Source organism: Seriola aureovittata, chromosome 8 (assembly GCF_021018895.1).
Source record: "Seriola aureovittata isolate HTS-2021-v1 ecotype China chromosome 8, ASM2101889v1, whole genome shotgun sequence".
NCBI lineage: Eukaryota > Metazoa > Chordata > Actinopteri > Carangiformes > Carangidae > Seriola > Seriola aureovittata.
Genome location: NC_079371.1, coordinates 7588968 through 7615131, shown reverse-complemented (window position 1 = coordinate 7615131; position 26164 = coordinate 7588968). Strand labels below are relative to the sequence as shown.

The 26164-nt window shown below is 38.0% G+C and overlaps 1 long non-coding RNA gene across 5 annotated transcripts in view; it reads left to right on the top strand.

The window, feature by feature from the left end:
- Positions 1-26164, top strand: part of LOC130173537 (uncharacterized) — a 143053-nt gene that overhangs the window by 52484 nt on the left and 64405 nt on the right. For all 5 annotated transcript variants that reach the window (XR_008828440.1, XR_008828442.1, XR_008828441.1 and 2 more), the window contains 2 exons: positions 11719-11867; positions 12216-12370. This is a non-coding gene — a long non-coding RNA (uncharacterized LOC130173537). The remainder of the gene's footprint in view (positions 1-11718; positions 11868-12215; positions 12371-26164) is intronic.

The window sequence follows — 26164 nt, the reverse complement described above, 5'->3', positions numbered from 1 at the left end:
TGGTTTGTGATTTATTTTCTGTTTGATAAGAACATTGGAGGACGCAGAGAGAGTGTTGTCTTCCTTTATTTCAACCACCAAGGCCCAGCTGCAGAGACAGCTGCAGCGTACATCAACACCTGGTAGAGGAGGGACAGGATATATCACTCCATCGTCACACTGGATCTCAGCTTGATCTCAGCTCCGAAACCAAACTTTATGTGGCTAACTTATGAGTCCTGCAGTAAATAAACGTGTGAACACCTGCAAATGTCAGCAGTTCAGACCAATTTGGAGTCTGTTAATTAAAAGATGCTGATTGTAGATTTTCTCACATTCTGGAGGAATTGATGACTAAACAAACTCATGGTTTAACACCACAAGGAACACCAATAATTCTTATATTTGTACATTCACTAATGAGATGTGCATACTAGACTTCACTCTCAATAAACGTATATAAAAAAAGAAAAAAGGAAAAAAAGAAGGCACCACAAGGAACAACTGCTGCACTGTCATAAAAATCTTAATTGAAAATGTGCTCTGATGGTGAGATTGGCAGCTCTGTGTATGTGTGGTGACACAAGTAATACGGCAGTGCGGACTGTGGGTCCATGAGGCAATTTCTGTGCACAGTTGAGACCCAGTCAGAGACTACTTCCAATGGCCAGCATTCAACCCTCACACTCGGAAGCCCTACCAAATAGTCATTACAGAGTTCAGCACAGTCAGCAGATTTCAGGAGAACTTTGTAGCCCTGTGTTGGCAGCAAACTTGATACTCATACTCAGAGGAGGTTAACCGTTAGCTTCCCTTGCTGACATAAAAATGTAGAGAGTTGTGACCTCTGCTGCTAAGGATATGAGATGCAACATCTTACATGGGAAATTACTAGCAGTATAGTTTGGTCCTGACACAGCTGAGGGAGAGTCAATTACCTTTTATCCATTTAGGCCCCCAGGCTCTGACAAGATCTCATTGTCTGATTTTAGGTTGGATTTTAATTAAACGCTGTCAGGATTTTGTTTTTTATTGTTAATTTAGTCACTGTATTGTAAAATATTACTGTTTGCTTGCCCTCCTTTTATTCTCCCATACTTATTATACTGCATATATTCATGTTTTTGTTCTATAAGGACAATTTCACACTATTTTCATTTTGCTTTTTGCCTGTATTGGATAGTGACAGTAGATATGCAGACAGGAATTATGGGGAGGAGAAGAGAGGGGTATGACGGGCAACAATAGTTCCCAGCCAGAGTCAAACAGAAGACATTGAGAGGATATGGTTTGCATCATAAACAATTAGGTTGGGAGCAGTCTATATTTACTTCCACTGTCAACAAAAAGACCAAAACCAACAGTGTGTTAGTTTGTCTCTCAGCTACAAGCCCATTGATTCCAATGTAAATCTTTAAAAACTGGTCGCAAATACATTGTCTCAATTTAAAGAAATGCTAAACAGCATCCTGAAACACCTGGGCATACTCAACAAGAGTAAATAGTAATAATATATTCTAGCTGTGGATGTGAATAATATATGTATATAATATGAAAAATACCGAAGATCACCAGGACACCCCAAAATTTCTCAGTAAAAGTTGTGGTTTGTATATGTATGAAATTATAGGCGTAAAAATCTCTTTGAATATGGAACAGGTGCAGGTGAAATCAATCATGGCCGTCCATCTGGTTTTCTGGGTCATGCCGGGTGTGACTAGAACAGGAAAATATTTTCTTCCAAGTGCAGCTGAGTTTTATAGGAGGGAGAAGCTCTATAAACTGAAGTGGAGCAGACTTCAGCCTCCTCTTCATGAGAGTGTCACCCAGGACACACATTGTCTGTGCTGCATCATTGCTATGATCCTTCATGTAACACTGACTATCTGAAGGGTAGTTTAAAGCCCAACACTTGTTATCCTGAGAAGTTTCTTTCTAGTTGCATCACTCCTCATCTCACTTTTGAGCACAACCACAGGGCATACTGTGTTTTGTGATACTTACAGCCCACCTTTGACAGCTCACACCCTTTTCATCCCCTATAATGATTAGAAATAAAGCTGGATATATTTGAGATGAGGATTTGTTCTCTGAAAGTAATTAGGAGGTGATGTCCACAGAACTCATAAAAGGTATTGGTACAATGGTGGTAACCATAGAAACCTTGTGGCCGGAGTGGTCTTCTGGGAGACGTGCTTTAATAATATATTGGCCAAGCAGAGAAGGCAAATATAATATCACTCTATAGAAATGCCAGTCAATGACTGGATATGACTGCATTCCTTTTGAGAGGGTGAATGTATCAGGGCACAGATGATGGTAAAAGTGAATTGACAACTGAAGTTTTGAAGAGGAATACCCACAGGTCAAAGTCATATTACCATAATATATAAATTTTAGATGATGTAAATATGTTATACAAGCGATCTTTTCCAGAAATTTGAATTGGAAATAGCATGAAAGTTTAATACTCATTATTGTGGCTAGAAACACAACACTATTTCTCTGACTGCAGCACATGAAATTGGTATTGCTCTGAAGCCAGCAGTATATGTTGGGTTTTTTTTTTGTGTGTGTTTGTTTTTTTTTGCATGAACACGGGACCATGTACAAACTCTCTCTTTGAAATCAGAATTACTCATCAAACACATATTTAACCCTTTCACAGAGGGATTCAGAAAAAACAGATTCTCAGGCCGTTGCACTGCAGGACAGTTGACACATAAATGGAGAAGTGAGAGTCAGATCTGAGTGAACCGTATCTACATGCCTTTATACTCATAGATATTATAATGCAAATAACTGGGCACCTTTTAACTGACCGCCATTATTGTTATTAGCTGGATTTGAAGCTCTCTGTAAATGTGCAGGTGTTCCATGGTTCTGCTCTAGCATTGATGTGTTTTAATGTACGACAGCACAAAAGGATTGAGAATGGCGACACACACTATTGCAAAGGAAGCTTTGCTTAACAATTTTCTCTTTCACTTTTTTCTTTGCAACTGAGCTGCTAGGGAAATACTATAAAGGGTAATAATGCTAAGTGTCGTTAGATGGTCTGTATAATAGTAATATGAAACTTTACCTGATTCTAAGCATTTGACTTATTTTAGAGATCAGAGATTTTAGGGAAAAAAAGGGATGATATTTCAAAATGCATGTTGTTTCGCTGTTGATCTTAAAGCTCTCTGTTATTGAATTAGAGACACCATGATTAAAAAAACTCAAACATCTTCCACAACATCCACTTATTTTTTATTCAGATTTGTCATATGGCTGATGTTGTCCTTAATCACTACATTGCTATTTGTTGCTGCATAGTACTTGGCAATGATAATTCTCTAAGGTTGTATTTTCCTTTCCACTTGTTTCTCAGTTACCTCTGTGCACTCATGCCAGATAATCGGTACTTTGTTTCCTCAAGTCACAGATTCTTTTATTTTTACACGTAAAGTCCTTTGTTTAACCCAAACCACAGAATACTATGTAATCACAGGCTCCCAAACTGCTGAAACGTACCATATACGGTATTAAAAGTTATGGTGTATACCGCTCTGCTTTCTGTTTCAAAAGAATTGTGACAATATGGCATTAATTTGAAAATGTAGGGTCACATTTTACAAACAATAGATCTTGATGAAAGATTTTCATTCGCTAATGCAATTTTGTAATAGATAGTTAAAAGGGCTCATATGGATGTCGTCCGCCGAGGCATCCTCGAGAGCTCACTTTGATTTGAATTTGAAAGCGACTCCGTGTTACTTCTTCGCTCTGGAATTGATTGTCATTATGTGTCTTTGTCCATTGTAACATTCAATTCTCTGCATAACTCTTGGGTGCAGCCACTCTGAGTTGTTATATAATTAGCCTTGGAGAAGTTCAATTTTAGCCTGACACTATAAGAAGCACTGAGCCGGGTGAGGGGACACTCCAATTTGTCCAATTCCACACTTCTGTGGATTTGTGTAATCATCCAGCTATACTTGCTGATTGGCTCTGAATGGCGGCTGGTACTGAACAGCAACACCATGAAGAAGATATGCTTTTTTTTTTTTTTTCTTACTTAAGTCAGACCTGGAAATTGCATTGAAATTTAAGAACAAAGTCCAGTGTATGAGGAAAAGTAACTGAGACTAATACAGATGCAGTACATCATTAGCATTAAAAGAGAAACCATCAGTTCAGCCAGATACTGAACTGACCACCATTAATGAGCATTAGTCTGTGACATCCCACAACTGGAATTTTTTCTTAGCTTTTAGGTATATCAGTAAATTCTACACTTTAGACTTTGTTGTTATCTCTCTCTCTCTCTCTCTCTCTCTCTCTCTCTCTCTCTGTCTCTCTCTCTCCTGTAGAATGATGAACAGACCATTGAAAAAAAAATTCATACGAACCTATAAATGCTTCTCTTTTAACCAAGCTAGAATTATGGTTTTCATGCACCATTTGCAGCTTCAGCAGCTTCTCTCTAAGGGGGTACGGAGGAACTCCCTTGCTGGTCAGACATCCTTTTGACAATCCCCTCACCCCTAAATAAATATTATCCTAAATAGTATTCAAATGTGGCACAGATCCTGGTTTTCCCATTGTAACTCCTAATCAGAGTAATAATAAACTTTGTTTTCATTAGTAGTAAGCATAGACCCAAACAAAAAGCTAGAATATTTTTGCTGGCCTTCTTCAGTCTCCCCCATGCATTCTAATGACTTGGATGTACCCGTGGTAGATTTATTTGTGAAATGAAAAGAGGCTAATGCTCATTATTCATTTGTGAAGGACAAGGACAGAGTGGAAATGATTAGACTTCTGAATCTGCTAAGCGTAATATGATGCTTTCATAACTGTAATGTATGATAAAGCCGAGTTTCATTGTGCGGTTGTGTTGTAGCCAAGGAACTACTTTTTCCTGACCACTTACTTGCTTTGCCAAGCTTGTAGCTGATAAGAAACGTTCTAGTCCTTTTTGAAATTTATTTTGCCAGACATGACACTATTCATCCCATTAATACACAATAAAACACATATAGTGTGGACACATTTGGGGTGCAGGAGGGTGCATACAGAGTCATTTAATTTATGTACATCTGTATAGAGTATAAATAGCTAAATTAAGTTGTTTGTCAAATTTTGTCCTGCATTTTGTTCCAAAGGCTGCCCAAGTTTCTATTAAAGTCTTGAAAAACAAACGCTACAGATTTCAAATCGAGGTAGAGTTTTATTTATTGCACATCAGGTTGGTTCTAAGATTCTCGTCAGTTCATCACTATCTCTCTTTTGGCTGAGAGACAGCCCAAGGTGAAAGACACTTAACAATATGCATTACTTCAAACTCTTTGACCTAGCAAATGCACAATAGGAGAAACTGGAAAGTTGTCATGATAAATTTCACCCATTATTGAACTTATCTCAGACCAAAAATCTCCCACCTCTGCGGACTCCCATAATAGATGAAAGAAGGAATCACTGCTGCCACAACAGCACTGTCAGCCATGTCAGCACAGGTCAAAATAAGTGTCGGCTGTTTCAGACAGTTTGACAGCAGTAATACAAGCATTACCCAAGATCTTGTGTTGTATCACCCTATATCTAACACCTTTAGAGGAGGTTATGGCAGAATTGTGATTTCTCTACTCAGGGTCATATTTAAATCCTGTCTCCATGCAAAGTAATTGATGCAGGCCATTAAGAGACACAGAGATAAGGAGCATACAGGATGGTGCCTCTACCAGCAGAACCTATACTAAGGAATATGTCCTGACAAACAGGCAGGGGTGGCACCGTCACTATGGTTCCTCATTGTTGTCAGTTTGGGAAATGTTAACATTTAAGTAACAGCTACAGCCGCCTCGACTCAAACCCTTTAGATGTGGTCAGCTTCTTATATTAAATTCTCAGATTGTGGTTGTTTAAAGTTGGGTTTAGTTTAAATATTTAGCTCGACTGATCAGACAGAGGGATGGTCATCCTTTTACTGCAACCACCCTTGACAGTCTTAATGAATTATGGGCCACCAAATGAAACATTTTAAACGTAAGGGTTTGTAAGTTGCTGCCTGAGTATTTCATGTGATTCATTTTGCAAATACAGGTTCCCCAAAAAAAATCACACCTGAAAAACAGTGAGACAAGGCTTTATTCTTGCTCCAATATATCTTACTTCTACAAGACAATTTACCAAAGAAGTTAATTAGCGGTAATATCACTGTAATGAATCTGCAAAATTACAGAGGTTAAACAGTATCATCTGCATACATACAGAAACAAATACTCTGTAGACACATTCGGGGTGCGGTGGGATAGGGAGTCGTTTTCGTAAGTTAATATCCATAAACATTCACATTTTTTAAATAGCTTTCTTAGAACAAATTGCAAAGGATAAAATTTTTAATGCTACAAAGACAAAGGACTGGGTAATTGTGCTTTAGCCTACTGCTAAAGGGTACAAGTACAAGATATTTCTTTTTACTGATGAGAGGAGGAAGCTGTAGAGACGTTACCCAATGCCTGAACATAAAACCAAAGCCAAATTAACTTAATGCATAAAAGAGATAGGACTATTTGATGCTATCATTTTCTTGGCATTTGGCATGAGTGAATCATTGAGCCAGCTCCTAACTTGACTTTGAGCTTTCAGTTCGCTATGGCCTCGTGTAGAATTCTCTAAATGAATACTTCATGTTGGATTCATCCCACTAAAGTGCCCAGTTCAAATTAGTAAGTGCTGGCCAAAGTCAGCCATGTTTTCTCTAAGACAATACCAGCTTGCCTTGAGGCAATCATCAAAAACAGAAAAGAGAGAGGAATGAGACAAGAAATAAGAAACTGAGGATATATGTCAGTGTGCAGCCCAAAGTTACACCCCATGCCACATGTATGCAGGTTTTCTTTCAAACCCAACACTGCACTCCTTCTGTCAGAAAAGCAGTTGCTAATTAAAGAGTCAGATGGGATAACAATTAGCTGGAATGAAAGCCTACAGGCCCATAGGCCTCACAGAAAAAAATCCACTGAGAAGTAGAGTCTTTAAAAGTGTTAAGAAATAATTTTATCATGTGTGAGAAACTGACAGAACCATACACTTTGGAGACAGATTGAAACAGGAAAAACTGCTAGATCAAGCTCTGTGATAAGAGCATCAAGAAGTCAAGTGACTGAAAGATATCCACTGTGCTTTGCAGCAGTGTTTTGATTCTATCTACTCTATTGGACAAAAGATCTCTTACATGATCATACTGGCATTATTGAGTTTTTAATCTTCTCAATGCCCACAGGGATCACTTTACATGGGCCTTGACAACTTAGGTTCCTTCCACTTCCTACTCAAGAGTCTCTGAATTGAAACTGACCTGGCTGATTCTTCCCAGTGGGCATCTGAATCACTCTTCTAAGATTTTTTTTCTGTCCATGTTATTTGTCAGTCTGACAGTCGAGCTGTCAATTTTGTGACATACCTGGAAATTGTTTTTTGAATTCAATTTCAGACATGAAAAAATGCCCCCAAATATGGCAAGGAGTCAACTTTTTAAATTATATTGAATATGTCTGAACAGAAGCTGATTTCAAATGAATGGTTATGGTAATGAAGGTTAGTGATATTCTATATTTTTGTTTTTGTGAACAAGTTCCCTGAATAGACCAAAACCAACAATTCATTAGTCTGTCTCTCAATATCTTATATTAAAATGAAAATAAATGAATATTGAATTAAATAGAAATATAAAATTAAAAATTTAAAAATACCTACCTCTCACTAACATATACTGTAGGTTCATAAAAAAAAACCTCAGTAAATGTTTCTCACACAGGAATAAATAGTGCATTTGTTGGGGTCTTTTTTCAGTAACGGAGAAATACAGAAGTGGTGTACTGGTATTTACAGCAGCAGAACTGTGAATTTGGGATTGCGTCAAAATAAACTGCTGTGCCCATGCTCATAGTAATGAAGGAAAACATCACCCCGTACAACAGTGGCTCATTGATGTGTTTCTAATAGTTTATTGACAACAATGTTGGCTGCAGAGGACAGAGGAATAAGCTATATCAGGCATTGGCCACACAGACAATACTTGTTAGTATGATCAAATTATTTTTGGTTTGGAACATTTATCATGGCACAAAAATATAGAATATAGATGGTGATGGATCTTTGTGTAAGAGCCTTGGTGTAAACCAAAACAGCAGATATTTTGCTGCCTTCAATTAATCATCCTGTGAGTTCTTTTAATTTAAAGCCTCCAGATACTGCTGGCTTGTTGACTAAGACAGCCAGCTCCCAATTTGACTTTGAGCTTGAGTACCTGAGTGATGGTGTCACTGTCTCACACACACACACACACACACACACACACACACACACACGAGTCACTGGAAGAAAAGAACCCTAGAATGATGCAAAATAAAGCTTGAAGACACTTCTCTAAGGAAACAACTTCCATACAGCACAAGATGTGCTCATCAGGAGAGGAGTTTCAGCTCAGTTTGTCAAACAGTGCGCTTACCTTGCAATGAGAGCATCTGCAGTCACAGTAATCTATTTGTGAATACCGTGAATAGAAGCAGTGACCTTTTAACGGCCAAAATTAATGTATATGTGTCTGTATTTGTAAATGGCCATGGTCATTGTATTAATGTAGAATACTGATGAAGTGATTATGTCATATCCGTGCAGTTATCAATAAACATCCTTGAACTGGTCAGAACTGAGTATTTGTTATGGCCTTAGTGTGAAGCATGGGTTGGAAGCAAGTGAAATGATACAATTATGTTGCTGTCTGACAGTGGCAGCGATAGTGGAAGTATTGGTATTAGCGGGGTATAATACAAATAACAACATTTACAAAAACTGCAACAGGTTAAAGCAAATGGCAAAGTTGAAACCCTGCTTGAATATATTTCTCTAACATTCACATCAGAGCAGATGTTACTGTAGTTTGTTCTTAGCAAAATTATTGCTTAAACTTGTCACTGGAGAGATACAACTGTCTACATTTAGTACAAAAAAAAACATATTTATGAAAACCATCTTCATTCTCTTCAGGTCTCATTAGACCCATTAGACCCAACTTGGATGAGTTTTCATGAGCTGTAGGCATAACAAACATTACTGCGTGTTTCCCCTGCATCCATTGTCGTGGATGAGTTTTGATGTTTTTCAATCCAGAATTAGCTTGGAAATTCTTCTGCTGTTTACCTCTTACAGTATATCTGATGATTGCAGTCTATTATTTCTATATCTGGTTAGAATCTTAAAACATTGTGGAGACATGTTTATTTAGCTGGGAGCTACAAAGTACCAGCAGTTTCTGGGGGAGAAACCAGACCATTTATCTGAAGGATTGCTAAAGGTTCCTCATAACATTTAGCTGTTCTGTGAAGCAGCATGTCCGTGCTTTGTGAAAAAAAAAGGCGGGCTATTTATGGAATCACAAAATAGGTTTTCATGGAGCAGACTCAACGACTTTTTTAATGAGACTGAGGTGGCCGTTGTGGGGAAAAATGGGAAACAGAGTTTTAGCAATCTCTGAAATTCTGTAAGCAGTTGTGTGAGGCATTTTTAGCCTTTCACTGAAGTGCAACCAGATGGGAGTCTCTGTCTGGTAGCTCACGCCCAGCAGGCATGTACACACACACACACACACACACACACACACACACACACACACACAAAAAATCGGATTTTGGCTGCGAAAACCCTAATGATATAGATTTTGTTCACCTTCTTGAATCATGCTAAATTAGCTTGAAATCAACAGTATGAACCAAGCTTGTTTCTTTAATGAAGCATGCCTTCACCAGCCCATGCCCAGTCTTGCTAAGGTGATGGGGTAGTTGTTGGAGAGGCCTGTGCAACTGACATATTCCGCTTAACTGCTTAGGGGCTGTAAATATGGAGCCTGTTCCAAAACTGATAAACTCTGTCCACTGGTAGTGTTTACACCCGGCTTAAGCCTTGACATATGTTTTGGAAATGAACATCTGCTGAGGCTAGCGATAATCCTATAGGCAGCCCATTAAACACCCGAGGTTCACAGATAAGATATACAGTATCCCTATATTCCCTCTCAGCCCCTATCATCTTGAAACTGATTTCCAATAACATGCATGGGTCTGAACTCTTAAGCTGTCTCTGGCTAATGCTACTTATCTGGTCTAAAACATTAAGCAAGGCCTTTACAGAGGTTAAATTCACACTGACTACCCCAATGAAAGCTTAAATCATTTCATTTAGTGTCAGAGGCGGTTTCCCCATTTATCTGCAAAATCCTGAAGATTAATTTTGGGGGGAACACAAGCACACATTGTGGATACAGTCTTGAGTAAATCACTTATCTCATCTCTGGATTTTACAGAATGATAACACCAGCCAGTGTTTTTCATTCTGTCATATTTTATGTTCTCTTATACTGTAAAGCTGCCACTAACTCAACGATTATCATTTACTGTGCATAAATCGTTCTTGTGACTGACCTCACATCATTTATATGGTGACATAAAGATACCAGCTGCTCAGAAACGTGAACATGATTTACATTTTTATAATTTCAAATTAAGTACCTGGACTGCCTTTCAAAATGAAGCACCTATGAGGCTACTATAAACAGTATGTTTGATTTTCTTTGTTGTTAATCTTTGAGCATAAAATCACAATCCAAACACTAAATTGTCTCAGGCGACTAAGTCACTAAAATAACTAATCCAAGCTGATGTGTTGAAAACTTTTGATGTCTCTCAAGGCAATAGTACAGCCTTATAAAACAGAAAACGTTAAAATTTTAATACACACGTTTTCCAAAAATTCTTAGGAAAACCTTATTCCAAACTATTAATGTTGTATTCAGGCAGAGAGATATTCTGAGTAGTAATATTGTGCCTGCAGCACCCTCCTCCAGTGACAAGTGTACTGTAGGTGTGCCTCATGACTCTGACATTTCCTTGTGGACTTGAGAAATGTTAGAACATGAAAGCATACATGAACAAGTTTATTAACTGCGGGTGGTAGAAAAAAAAAAAGAAAGACTGATGACAGGAGAGCGGTTGCACTGTTACGAGAAGGCTCTTTATTTGCAGAAGACAAAATGTTGGTGGCAGTCCAGCATTCATCAGTGTCATAACTATGCCGTGCTGATGCCACTTAAATGACACAGAAATACAAGTGCATCCATTTAAAATAATGGGCATGTTTGCACCTTGCAAATAAGAAAACATTTGCATAGAGCAACCAATCATTATCTAACACTCAAAACAAGGAAAAACTGATGTGGTTTATAATAAATCTCAGACAAATAGAATAGAATAGATGTGGGGGTTTGGATAGTGGGGTCGGGAATCCAAGGTATCCAGTGGTGGAAATAAACTTGTGCATTTGGGGAAAGTACAGTGGGGAAAGTACTGTACTTAAGTAGTATTTTGAGGTACTTATTTTCTTTTTCATTTCTGGCTACTTTCTACTTCTACTTCCTTACATCTCAATGGAAAATATTGTACTTTTTACTCCACTGAATTTATATAACAGATTTAGTTAGTAATTACTCTGTAGATTCCAATCATTAATCCAAATTATTAACCAAATTAATTAAAAATTAGCATGTATTGAAGTATTCAAGTATGCCTATACTAAAAAGTTGTCACATTTTTTCAAAGAGCATATTTTTCTGAAATGGACCATTCTGCATGATGACTATTTTTACTCTTAATACTTTAAGTATATTTGGATGTTAATATCTACTTTTACTTTTAGAGGGATGGTGCTCAGGAGCAGGTTGGCGGTTCGATTCCCGCCTCCATGAACCCACGGTTGCCTCAGGAAGTACATCCGGCATAACTTCCCCATATCAACTACGGATGGCGACCCCTATCGGGAGTAGCAGAAAAACTAAACGTAAATAAGTGAGTAAAAATCAAGTCATAATTCTCTTCATCACATTACAAACACTTATTATTTCGTTGCTGTGGCCAGCTCTTCCCCAGCTGCTACAGCGTAGTTATAATGAGCTGTGCCGTTCAAATGTGGTGACGCACTCTAACGGTCGTGGGCCAGTGATGACGTGTTTTTTAAATTTTTATCAGGAAAACTAGGTGAAGTTTTAAATTGTAAAATTGTGAAGACTGTGATACTCTGGACCCTCAACAAACACAAAGAAACTTAGCAGCATCATTTGAGTGAAACAACCGGGAGCGTTAGCTTGTTTTTTCAGTGTTGTTAATAATATAAACATTGTGTTTTTGTTGGCATAGCTTCAGTGTTGGTTGTTAGCTAGCGCAGGTAGGGAGAGAAGAGGTGAGCTCTGTCAACAAACAGCAAGTGCAGTGGGATCCAGTGGACTATGGCTCGGATATTGACTACTTCACCTCCATGAAAGAAAAGAGAAAGAGCTTCAACATCAAACACGGTGAGTTAAACACCTGCTGACTGTCTTGGTGTCCTTGCTAGATGGCTTCTTTCCTCATGATTACCTGTCTGTATGTGGCTACCTGTTGTGTATTTACTCTAAGTCATTGCTGTGTATTGATGTTTTGAAGGTTATACTGTGCACTGTGCATTGTTTGTCGGTCTATTAAGTTGTTATGCTATGTAGCATGCAGAGACTTAGACACATTGCTATGTGGTTTACAGTAAGTTTGAATTTCCCCAGTTTCACCATAATGGTCTACGATTTGTGGATAAGCCTGTTTGCCAGGTCTGCTGGTTGCTTGTGAGAATTTTTTCATCCTTGTTTATTTTTTGAAGCTGTGTTGTATGACGAGGCCTTGAAGGCTGCTTTGTGCCTGCTTAGTAATAGATGCAACTGTGTAAATCATGTATTTGATGCACTGGTAATCTCTGATGAAAACATGAAGTCAGTCAGTGTCATCAGTAGCCTGTGTCTGTACCTGTGGTCTGTACCTGTATCAGAGTAGAAGCTTTGTAGTGCTGTGTATATTTTTGAATGCAAAAATGATCATTAGTGTGAGTAATGTATCTATGACATATGCACTGTTTCTCTGTGGTGTGGACACAAATCTGTTTGCTACATATCACCCTAAAGCTTCTAAGTGATTTTCGGGACACTTGGGGGCAGCAGAAACAAGTAGTAATCTTCATATTAGTTTATAGTGACTTTGTTGGAAAACAACATTATCATTCCTTTAGAGTTGTGTTTCAAGCCACCTGTCAAATGCAATGTCAATATTGATTCTCTTTTCAATATGTTTTTGGTCTCTACCAAGTCCTGAGGGAAATATATGGCTCTTTAGCTGCAAAATGTTCCACTACGTTCAACAGCTAGTCGCTAACTTTGTCTTTCTGCTGGTTGGTGCTCAGCAGGTAGTGTGCAGTGTGTTTTTAGAGCTTTAGCACTGAAAACAGCTGCCTGCTGTGGCAGCTGAAAACAACACGATGAGCATGGTGCGATTTAAACTGGCCCACACAGCTAAACAATGAGCTGAAACTAATTCAACTGCCCATTTAAGAGAACAGTTAGCCCCAGTATAAAACCTAATAAACTGGCATCTGTGTGTATAAAAAGGACTTGGATATGATACTTGAATTATATATAATCTGTAATCTGTATTATATCCAAGTCCTATGTATGTGTGTATATATATATATATATATATATATATTTTTTTTTTTTTTAATTTTTTTAATGAAAAGGCAGAAATGACAGGAAGCCCACCAAGCAGTATTCTTTATTCAAACCATCAGGATGTAAGGTTATAAGAGTGAATATCCAGAAAAAGAATTTTTCTTTCAAAAGAGCTTTTTCAATGTCACTGCCTTTACAACTAATCTCTATTCTTTCAATAGCAATGTATTCAAATTTGCCTTGTGAAATGTGTTGTCACTGGAGGGGCTATTTCCCTTCCTCTGATACAGCTGAGAAAAAACAAGAAATAATTCTTGTTTTCAGACGATGTGAGGTTTTGCCAATGTTATATTTGCATATACACAATATGAGATACAGTTTATTCTGTGCATGGTGTTGCATGTTATCACAAAATCAGTGTTGAGAACATGCAATACCAACAATACTAATATATTATACATAAAGCATGTAAGAAATATAAGATATGTAAGAATGTAAAACATTATCAGATTTAATCTATTTTATTACATCAAAGGACTATATATATTGCTTGTATAATAACCTATATTTTCTGGGACTCTATTATTCACAACCCACTTCTCTGTGATTTACCATCTTGGAAATATATTCATACCTCTCTCCTTTCTGTACTTTTTATGATTTGAACAGAGTTGAGAGTCAAGTTGAAATTTTCTATATTCATGAGACCAAAATAACAGTCTATTGCAAAGTGAGCCTGTGGGGGAAAATGGGAAAGAATAACATAACAAATCCAGACAGAGAGAGCCACATAGCTGTGCCACCACCACTTCCAATCTGTAGCCGGAGATGAGTATCAGTCTGGTCAAAGAGCCTTCCTGTGTGCCGGAGCCGTCCTTGGAACTATTTAATCACAACATGGAACACTGTGGCAAATTGTTGCTCTCTGATTGGCCCACGCTTGACAGCCATGACCATATGGTGGGAAGTGATATACCTACCTGCTATCTTCCCGTGAGTGATGTCTCCAGTAAAAATGATTACTTCATTTAACCACGCATTATTCGGCTGGCTAGGGGTTGTAGCAAAATAAAAATTTATTAGGCCATCGGGTGGTAAAGCACAGCACATCAGCTGAGCCTTTCGTGTGACTATTTTGTTAAAATAAATCAGTAATAAATCAGAAATATTGAGCAGTGTTTATGAAAGGTGACCAGTCCTTGAAACAATGTCACACACTGCTGTCTTTTAGTTTATATTGTTTTAGTGCCTTTTCGTGATCATTTTCAATATATTTGACTTAAGTATAGGTTCGTTTCAGTGGTACTGAACCTGGGGGTCAGGACCATTATGTGCGCTTATGAGACAGGAGATAATGAAAAACAAAGTTATGATTTATTCTTTTATTTAAAAGTAAAATATTACTTTAACCCACCTTTTTAGCATTTGTACACATTATATTAACATTTGATAACTGGCTTTTAACACACAGTAATTCAGTTGTTAACAGGTATCACTGTCTATCCATGTATTTTTCATCAACTATGACTCGAATTTATAAAGATAGACAATACAGTAAAACACAGTTGTAATTATATGAAATATGTATTTAAAACAGAAGTTATGTTTACTGTACATTAACACAGTAATTATAACTGTACATTAAAAATACTGCACATTAATAACAACTGAACTGGCCCTTATATCTGCTCACAACATCATACAGTAAAGTGTAAAAGCCATTCATGAAATGTGCTTGTAAATGCTAAATAGGGGGCCTTTAACTAAAGTGTTACTGATTGAGCTGTTCACAAATCATGGACGCAAATTGTGTTGAGTAGATTAAAAAAAAGTAGATGTAGATTTGTATCAAGTGGTCACAAGCACAGAAAAGTAGTGAACCACTGATGTAGTTTTACATTCAGTAATAAATGTTGTTTAATCTGCCATAAACACAATGCTTACTTATGGTCAATTTCACAATGGCAAGTGAAAAACCTCATAACTGAAAATGTGTCCTGTTTAGTGATATTTGAGAGAAATTACATTTACATACCACATAGAAGAAGCAGCGCAGATATGTGGCATTTAGGTAAATGTCACCCAAAGAAATAAACAGTCTCAGAGTTTCATTTCACAAAGACAGACCATTATTCATTAGTGCTGACTGACATACACTGCAATTAGAACAATTAATATATTTTAACTCAACAAAGCCACAAATAAATGCCAATAAATGATCTTTGGTGCTAGAAATCTTTTGTTAAATGATGGAGTTACAAGATATAAATTAGCAATCATCATTATGCCTGCCACATGTGAATTGGAAATTTCTACATGTCATTGCGTAGTTCAGCCATTAAACCAACAAATTTAATAATGTGCTCATTATACATGTGCTCGTGGAGAGTGTGTGCTTTTAATGTCGAAAAAGTAGGGCATTTTATAACACCCTGTTGTGCATGAGCACAGAGACAATATTAAGTTACGAAATTGAGTTATCATCTCAGCTAAGTGATTCCCAAGGACTCTTATTACATTACCCAATGACATACAGATATATACGGCAGTAAACTGAATATTAAGAAGAGCTTGTGATTTTATCAATCTGTGATGGTAATGAGAGAAATAATTCAGGGCTTGGAAGGACTCAACGGGAAGATCACATGTGTACCCACTGTTTGGAAGGATCTAATGGTATAATTATACAAGAGGCGAAGATTATTAAAATTAAATATTCAACACTGAGTACAGGGGCTCTAGCTGTAACACTGAGCCACTCTACTTTTTACTTTTAGTAGTAGCCAGCGTACACATTTGTCATTGTGTTGTTACTTAATATTGAGCGTTATCGTAGCTGTTGACCTTATTAGTGGAAATGACAGTTTACTGTAGAAATTATAAAATGCCATGAAAATCTCCTCCTCTCTATTCAAAGGTAAGTTCTACGAACAAGTCTCTGTCACTGTCAAGGTGGCCTGATAAGTGCCGAGGAGAACTGACATGGCTGCTGATAGAGTGGAAAAACACAAAGCATGCTGTATATGGGATTTTGCACTGCTGCTCTTGATTCCCCTTATCACTCAGCTATAAATCAGTCATAACCAACTGCTGAGCTATGACAGACAATGTTGTTGTGAACACCTTCATATATTTACCTTCCTTTGTTTACACTTGACATTTACACTTACTGTTTTATTTTCACTTAAACCCCTACATCACTCAGAGACACATTTTCTTCACTGAATAGATGGGGGGGGGGGGGGGGGGGGGGGGGGGGTTTAGGACACACTGCATGTTCCCATTTTGAAGTGATTGAAATCATGAATTTTATTTCATGTTACATTTCTTTACATGATTTTTCACAAGATTGGAAAATTTACCTTGAACTACTCTACACCAAATTGAGTTTGTAAAGAAATGTGTTTGTGAAATCTGTATAAAGAAAACAACAATAAGATGGCTATAGTTTACTCAAGGTTTGTCCACGATTACAGAATTTAAACACCGTTTCTATTATAAAATTCAAACAACAGGCAAATTCTGTTTCCCCACTGTTTGACCTTAATATCCCCCTGAGGCAATTTAGTCACTTCAAACAGGTAGAACATTTTCAACCTGTTGCCAAATAAAACCATCCTTTTACCACCCCCTGTTTGTTACAATCCATTAAGACAGATGATGACCCTTTTCGTCAGCTACAGATAAGACATTGCCCTTGTCAAAAGGTATCAGCAAAACTCTTCTCTGTGAGAGGCAGATTAAATTCACCGCCTGATGGCCTCCTTGAATGATGTGACAAATAGAGAAATTAAGCATATTTCACTTCTTTTCAAAATTCTGTGAGACACATCTTCATGACCTGATAATTGCACTGAGATTTCTGGTGCCAGTAGTAGCCTAAAGCATAAAGAAATGGGTCCATGATTGGAAGGTTATTGGTTTAAACCCCTGACACCCCCAACACCTCGAAGGGTAGAATGAACAAGTACTGCTCTCTCTTTCTCACTAGCAAATGTTGAGGTGCCCTTGAGCAAGGCAGTTAACTACTATGTGCTCAAGTGAAATGACTCGATGGCTGATATCAGAAAGTCATCTTTGTGCATGGCAGCTCCCAGATATGAATGTACGTCATTATGTGGCCGGGAAGAAGGCAGGGTCTGAAAAAGGCTATGGATTTTTAGCAAGGAAAAAGTAAAGGACTAAACTGTGTTCATCAAGTGGAATACTGCATGTAACAGGTTGAGATGACCCAAAATGTTCCTAAGGATCTGTATCAGGACTGATTTAGGCATATTTTAAGGATAGGTAATGCTAAAATGCACCCAATGAAATGAAAACCATTTATTTACTGCTCTCTGCTGTATTTTGTCTACCTACGCCTCCTAGTGTTACAGTGCCGCTCTCCTTAAGGCCAGTCTTCTGATTTCACTGTATGTATGATGTAAGTCACTCCAAGTTCTGACACCATGGCTGGCAAAATACACAGATTCATTAAGCTCCAATGCTTACAAATCTAGAGCAGCGCAATATTAAGGTAGCGGCTTTTTTAGCTGACTGTTGCTTTTGGCACTTGAATTGACAAATGTCACCAGAGCCCAGTTACATCAGCTGATGTAACTAACATTAATTCTGCGAATAACTTGGCTGTTGTCAGGGTTGTGCGCTGTCTGCAGACCTGTGTCTGTATTAGGGTTGAACACTTAATCGCATTTGCGATAATATCGCGATATGATAAAACGCGATTTTTCTAACCACAAAGGCTTGCAGAAAACACTGCAGCCAGCACAAGGAAAGAACAGTTTATGTTTAATCTATCTGATATTGTGTTAGGTCTAATATAGAATGATTTATTGCTTGTGTTTGTTGAATAATACAGAAGATAAGGAACTTAAAAAAAGAATTGCATATGAAATCGCAATCGACATATTGGTAAAAAAAAAATCGCAATTAGATCATTTTCCCAAATCGTTCAGCCCTAGTCTGTATGTGTTGTTAGTAAAGAAACTCCCCACAGTAACAGTACAGCTGCTATAGCTACAACATTAATATACTGATTATGTTGTAATGTATCAATAATCAAATAATTTAGCTACAAACAGTAATGTTGGGGTCTAGCAGCCCAGCAGGCCAGAGTTGCCATGAAGACATGATGTCATGATGTCAAGGGCATGGTTGTAACCAACTAGCAAGTTTCATGTCAGTTTAATGAAGATTGACTGAGATATGACTTCTCTGGCATCTTTGCTGCCGTTTGGATTGGCTGTTATGGTTGAATGCTTTTGAACATCAAAAATCCATGTGATAATTTTTGTGAGGCTTAGTCTGAGTGCACATTTTGGTGAAGATTGGACAAAGTTTGTCCAAGGAATAGCGATAAAACACTTTTACATAAAAACAGAAGTGGTGACCACATCAGTTAGGTTGACATGAAAAGTTGCCATGTCTCGACCTTGGGTCCTTCTATGGTGTTTGGATTTTAACGCAAATGCGTCAACAGTTATAAGGCAAAATGCTAAATTTCTTACTGCAGTGTCCTTTAGAGGGCAAAGGACACCAGATTTCTTGAGCTACCTGATGGGTTCCATGTGTGAAGTTGACGTTTCATACACAAAAATGTTGCTGAGATAAGACCTCACTTCCTGTTTGGTGACTTCACTGCAATTTGTGATTGGCTGTGACAAACAAACGGTTTAGCAAATCAAAAATCCATGTGATAACTTTTGAAAATGAGGCATACAAAGATACATGTGTGAACGCACCTTCAACTATGACCTGTTGTTGGAGTGGAGTGGTATTGGTACTTTTAATAAAGTCAATTATCAGATTACTTCTCCGACCACTGCCGTTGGGCCTGTTTTTATTGATTGACCGTAGTGCGACTTCAAGATATCTGTTCTCTTCTCCTGTCTGCCAGATGTTTATGGATGTTTGACTGCTTGGTCAGTTATTGTTCTTTGTGAGTGCATAGGTTTGATATAATTTGTCCTAAGAAACGCCAAAGGATGGTTGCTTGACCAAGACCCAGTACATAAAAGGAATTACTCGTTGATCTAAAATAAATAAATTGCACGCACAATAAAATTACTTACATGATTTAATATTTAAGTTCTATTAAATTCTGTTGAAAATGGAAAATAACACAAATGTGAGATGCTGATAGAACCAAATTACAAACAGTTGCTATTTACAATTTGCACTCTGTCAAACTCCACCCGAAAGTCTCCAGAATTATTTGCATTCTGGACTGTGTAAAGTTATTTGTTTGTTTTCAGACCTTTAGTTCAATAAGGCTGCTAATATCAATTACTCTAAAGATTGCCTTTTGTCTTTGTCTGTTCCACTGGGGTTGTGCACTCAGGAGAGATTAGAGGCAGGAAGAGATCTAACCTCTAAACACACGATTTCTAATTGCTCTGACATTGCTCACGCCATTGGGCCTCATTTGTATGTTCAGGTGAAGGAGCAATTTGGTCTAATGCACTGACACAGATCATTTCCCTCCACCTCTTCTCCCGCTCCTCACCTCTCTTCATCAGGCGAAGGTGGACGGGCAGAGAGAGTAATATACTGAACCCATCTGTTCATCTGTCAGACCTTTTCTCCTCACAATTTATGGCACGTCTATTTGTTGAAGCGCCTTCCCTCCCACGGAGGCCCCGAGAGAAGCTACAGAAGTGAACAATTCTCTCACTGGTTTCACAACCTCTGAAGCTGATTCGATGTGTCCAGCTGGATCATTTGTGATGGAGGCTTCAGATGCATTCTACACTAATGGCAGTCAAGGCTACAAATTGCACCCACTTATACCCATATCTCGGTAAGCCTACTGTCTGAGCCTAAGAGGAGTCTGCCTGACTCTATGGAGACAGGTGTGCTTCTGGCAGCTCTCTCTGAAGTATTGTCAGACGTCTTTTAGCAGTTCCGCCCCTATCAAAAGCAGCTAGAGAGACAGGGAGTGGGTGATCCTCTATCCCCTAAATCAGCTGCTTCCTTTGATCTACTTGCTAGGTTCACTTGGTTTGGATTATGAAGCCATCTTTACATGCACACTCACATATTTTATCCAGCAGGAAGCCAGAATCTATGCCATCTGACACAACCTCTAAAACAACAGCTGATTAACAACAGAAGGCCAATCCATTCCCTCTGTGAGCAAGCTCAGGATTCACCATTGCTCTTATGGGAGACATATGGTAATTTTTCACTTAGCATAAATTATAGTCTCATACACTTCTGTGCCTGTGCTGGAGGTCTCCTACTTGTGTTGTCGCATTGCATTAATATGTGACATCAGGTTTCAGACATTTATTTACTGAGCAAGTCAGAGAAATAGCAAAGGTGCTGTGTCCGTTTTTAGTTTTGATAAACATTAGTAATCATGCTATACCTGCATTATGCTCAGATAAAACCAATAAGCAGAAAACACTTCCAGGTCTTTTTCTGCATTTTCTACCTGCAGCATGAATCGTGTCACACCTGAGTATTGGGCTGAAGCGGATTTTAACTGGAAGGTTTTGAATCTGTATTTTCACAGAGAGAAAATATCAACAGCGGCACTCGCCCTTCCCACAACAGCTGTTGTCAAGGTGTTCTGACTACTCCAGTGGACCTTCTCACTGTAAATGTAGCTGTAGAAGGATACTGTAGGTGTGAATGGCAATCAGCAGCACATACACACCTCCTCATCTGCAGAATTAAAGCTCTGATTGTCTGAAAATTTAAGTGATCACCGTGAAATTGCCAACTCTCTCTCTCTCTGTCTCTTCTCTGTTGCTGTCTCTGTCCCTACCTCTGGCTCTTTTCCAAAGCAGTCCGCCTCCTGCTCGAACTTCACCACAGAGTGTCACTCGACATGAAGTCACACTCACAGGGCGAGGGTATAAATAAACAGACAGGGTTTGGGCGGCACAGTGGCTCACTGTCGTCTCTATGCCAGGAGAGCTTGCGCATTGTGCGTGGAGTTCGTGTGCTCCATTCAAACTGTGTCCTCCCACCCCAAAAGACGTGCATGTTGGGTATTAGGAATACTCCTGCCAAGACACTGGCCACAAAAGTAGACTTCGTCCCTGGGTGTTAAGCTTTGACTACCCACTGCTCCTAAATAATTATGATGGGAAAATATTTGCTCATTTACACTTTCATTGTGTACAGTTCTGCAAGGTGCATGGACTAGTGTAATAACATCCCTTTTTCCTAAAAGCACGGCTCACTTGACTGCAGGATACGTTTTTTAAGATTAACACTTCAGACAATACAAAGTTGGTTAACAATAAAGGCCTTTACTTAATGATAAGTATTTTTTTTGTTTTCAATGTCTGGTTTTTCATTTAAGAAAATGGATTGAACAGAGGGCACACAGATTTAATATGCAACAGATTCAAAATTTACACTGTAGTTCAGCTCAGGTCACATGATGCTCCAAATGAATGAGAGGTGTATTTCAAGAGTTGATAAAAGTGTAATCCAATTGATACATTTTCTCTTAAATTTAAAAACAAATGGGAGAAAACTATATTGAAAAGATAAACAATTTTCATTCAATCTTCTTCACTTGATTTGATAAAAGCAAGATTTGATTAATATGTTTTTTTATGACTGAGGCGTACATGATTTATCATTCAGCACTAATCTTAAACTTCTTGCAAGTTCCCCTCGACTAAACATTCCATCATTTTCTGTACAAATGTTTTGAAGTTGTCGTATGTGATAGTGAGGCATCAGTGATGGAGTATAACTATATTGAAAGATATATTTGCTTGTACTTCTTAACTTGACTTAAAAAGTCAGGATTGATTTGATAAAAAACTTTGATTTGATAAATGTGTAATTGAAAATTTGATGTATTCATTATTATGATGTTTATCATCACCATTTGTTTAACATCTAGACTGACCCATACATCAAATATAGGCCACGACTACAACCTATCAGGGAGCTGACAGCCCAACTCCAGTTATTACAGATCATAGGATAATTGTTTTTTTTTGTTTTTTTTGGCTGCATGTTCCTTTACAAATGTTTTGAAGATGGTTTTTGATGTGGTACTTAACTGAGGTACAGTATAATAAGTGATGAAGCAACAAATAGATATTATTACTGATAAATATTGCTTTAATGTAGTTAATAAAACTAAATGACTAGACAGCCAATACCAGTAACATGTTACCAGTCGACATCAGGTATGAAATCAGAAATCAGTGTCACGAGGTGTGACTCATGCTTGACACATTTGCCACTGCACGTGACAGCTCGTTAATGTCAGCACACACTTGAGTGATAAATGCAGTCTTGAGTTGTAAGAGGTTTATCGAAGTCTGTTTTCGCTTTATCAGTTCATATCCTCTCAAATGGGATCAGTTTATGTCTCTATTAAAACAAGTGAAAATCTAAGAGCAAATGTATAATTCCAATTATTTTCTCATCCGTCTTGTTTTTATCACTTGATTCACAAGCAAATGTATCAGTTAATTTAATCGACTCTGTTTAAATGTTTTAAAATTTTGTGAGTACCATCAGTAATATAAATGTGTTTGATCATTATATCCAACACTAACTATCTCTGAAGCTTCCCTACCCTCAGTAAGTGAATGGTAGCATATCTTTACAGATGTATAGCCAAGCTGCAGCCTTCCATGGCACATCCGTTTGGAGTGACAGGCTGCCATTCTGATTTAAGCTAATAAAAAATAACCTCCACTTTGCCTCCAGAGCTGACATATTGCATATGCGGATGCAGGAGGAGCAGCAATTTATTTCTTCACAAGGGGTCACTTGTATTTTTAATAATTCATCCAGCATATGTTGAGATGTCAGTTGCTGCGCTTTGATCAAAAGCTAGCCTGTCTCTCGCTGAGCCATCAATTTCCAATGAAAGTATTTGGGTTTCAGCACACACCTGCCAGGAATGTGGCACATAGATCGTCCTCATATTCCCTTGCATAACAGTCTGAGATGATATACTCTTAGAGAAATATTCTTCTGTGAAATGTTATCATTGCATTCACATCGTGGTGGTACGTAGATGTTGAAACAGTTGTTGAGCACTGCAGGAAGCAGTAGAGTCTGAGACAGAAAATGGCAGCAGAAGTAGAATTTTCACAAGTATTGCCTTCTGCTGCCCTCTTGGGACGTCCATGTAGCTCTGGCTCTCTCTTTTAGTCTTGGTCTTGTTTGTTTTCACTGCCTGCCAATGAACATTGATAGGAAAACTTTTTTCCTGCTGCTAGGTCAAATTAGGTCCATCACTCCCTTCCTTCATGTTTTTGCGCATTTCTGTGGTTTTGTTTAGGAACGAAATACATTCCTGTTAATGTTGTTGCTCACGCCTCTGTGTGTTTTGTCCTTAGGGGCCACGATGTGCTTTAGATTACAACCCCTGTGTATGCTCTAATTACTATTGATTTGGGAAGTTATATTATGAGGAAGAAGAAATGAAGAAATTTTACCAGTGTATTTCCATTATTGTTTATTCACACTTGCTCCCGTGTTGATACAGGTGAGATGTGGTGACAGCGTTCAAAAAACAAGCAGATGAAACACTTCACCACCACCCAGCCTCTTTTGTGTGGTGGTAAAAAGTAGCTCAATCAAATAACAAAAATAAGACAAGTACAAGAGTGTAAAATAAAAATGATAATCCCCTAAGGGAATAGGAGACGAAGACACAAGCGTCTTTCTATATACTAAATACACGCACATCACGCGGCTCTTTCTTTTTTTTTGTTTGTTTTTTTTGGGGAAGTTGTGATATTGCTGTCTGACACCTTGTACTTATTTAAGAGCCAGCTTAGTATTCATACAAACATAATTAGAGTGTAAGTAGACAAAGATACTGTATTTCCCAAATGGTAGTAAGGGGTAGTTGGATAATAAAGTAATGTTTCTATGGCAACTGCCTGCACAGATACAATATCAAGGAAGAGTGAAGAGCAGAGGAGGGGGGATAGACAAATTCATGAGACTTTGAGTGTGCTTGTCTTCCATCTCAGAAAATGGTCATCTTGTACAGCCACATACTGAGTAATCTCAGAGTTAAAGGTCCACTGAACACAGTTCTTTCTATCTATCTATCTATCTATCTATCTATCTATCTATCTATCTATCTATCTATCTATCTATCTATCTATCTATCTATCTATCTATCTATCTATCTATCTATCTATCTATCTATCTATCTATCCGTCTGTCTGTCTGTCTGTCTGTCTATTCATAGATAACAGATGAATTACTTATAGTATTTTTTTACACTATACTATGATAAATTAGCTGATGACTAGAAAAGTATGAATTCTTAATCTGATGGCAGTTTCACAGCAATGTTAGACATATGAATAATATATGAAAAATATTGCTTACTGGAGCTATTTTGGTTTTTCTCTGTAATAATACGTTATGCACCAGACATTTCACTGGGTGAGTCTATTGATAGTTTTTAGAGCTACACTGTGCAGATATCCAACTGTAACGTACAGGCTGTTGTTTCATGACTTGCCAAAAGGCATCTATATAGAATGTATACTAAATATATTCAGTAAACTTACATAAGAAGTAGAGCAGAGTTAAATTCCTAGTTTTCACAAGAAATGTCAGATAGTGATGGGAACCGTGTAACCCTCAATGTAGAACGCCTCATTCAAACTGTGGTCAAACCCCTTTCCAAAACAAAACACCTGTCTGTTGCTGTCATTAATTAATTGTAACAATCTGTGGTCTATTAAATTAAAGATTTGAAAACACGTCAGATTACCTTTTTGAACAGTTTATTGTAGATTTACTGAAGTAGGATTTTGAATGCAGGAATTTTTACAGCACTGTTTTAACATTGTTGTATTGTTAATTTAAGTAAGGGATCTGGGCCTGTATTCACAAAGCATCTTAAGGCTAAAAGTAGCTCCTAAGTTGCCGATTTAGGAGAAACTAGGACTTTTTCTGACTAATAGTAATTCACAAAGCCACTTAGCGCTAAAAGTAGCACCTAAATCTGGGAGAAGTTAGAAGTAGTCAAGAGGACTCCTAAGACCAAATCACAAAGAATCGTAAAAGGGCCGCTGTCATTCCACATCGCAGTGTTTTGGAAACATTACACGATGCTGAATTTCTTAAAAGATACCGACTCAATCTCAAGGGAATAATGATTGTTGTGGAGCTTGTGAAGGAAGCAATATCGTCTCCTACCAACCGAAACAACCCGATCAGTGCGGAAATTAAGTGTTTGGCAACGCTGCGCTGCTTGGCAACAGAGAAAAGCCGATCTATTCACCAAACAATAAATGTGCTCTGACCCGACATTATAGGGCAATTCATACGATTTCTTTTAGATGTTCAACAACTACAGAGAAATAAAGTAGCTTCAGGGTCAGTCTACCCGGTGTCATCGTGCCAGAGATGGGACACACGTAAAAATTATTGCACCACCACAAGAGGAGGAGGTATTTGCAAACAGGAAAACAAAATCAGACCCACAAACACACAGGTTGTATTCAGTGCTGCCTGTACATTTTTAGACATTGTTGTAAAGTGACCAGAATAAACACACAAGTCATGGATCTTAAATAGAGGGTGACCTGAGGCAGCTGTTTGAAAGGATCATATTCCAGCTGGATGTCACTCGGTGGGGACAGTGGATATATCCTCTCA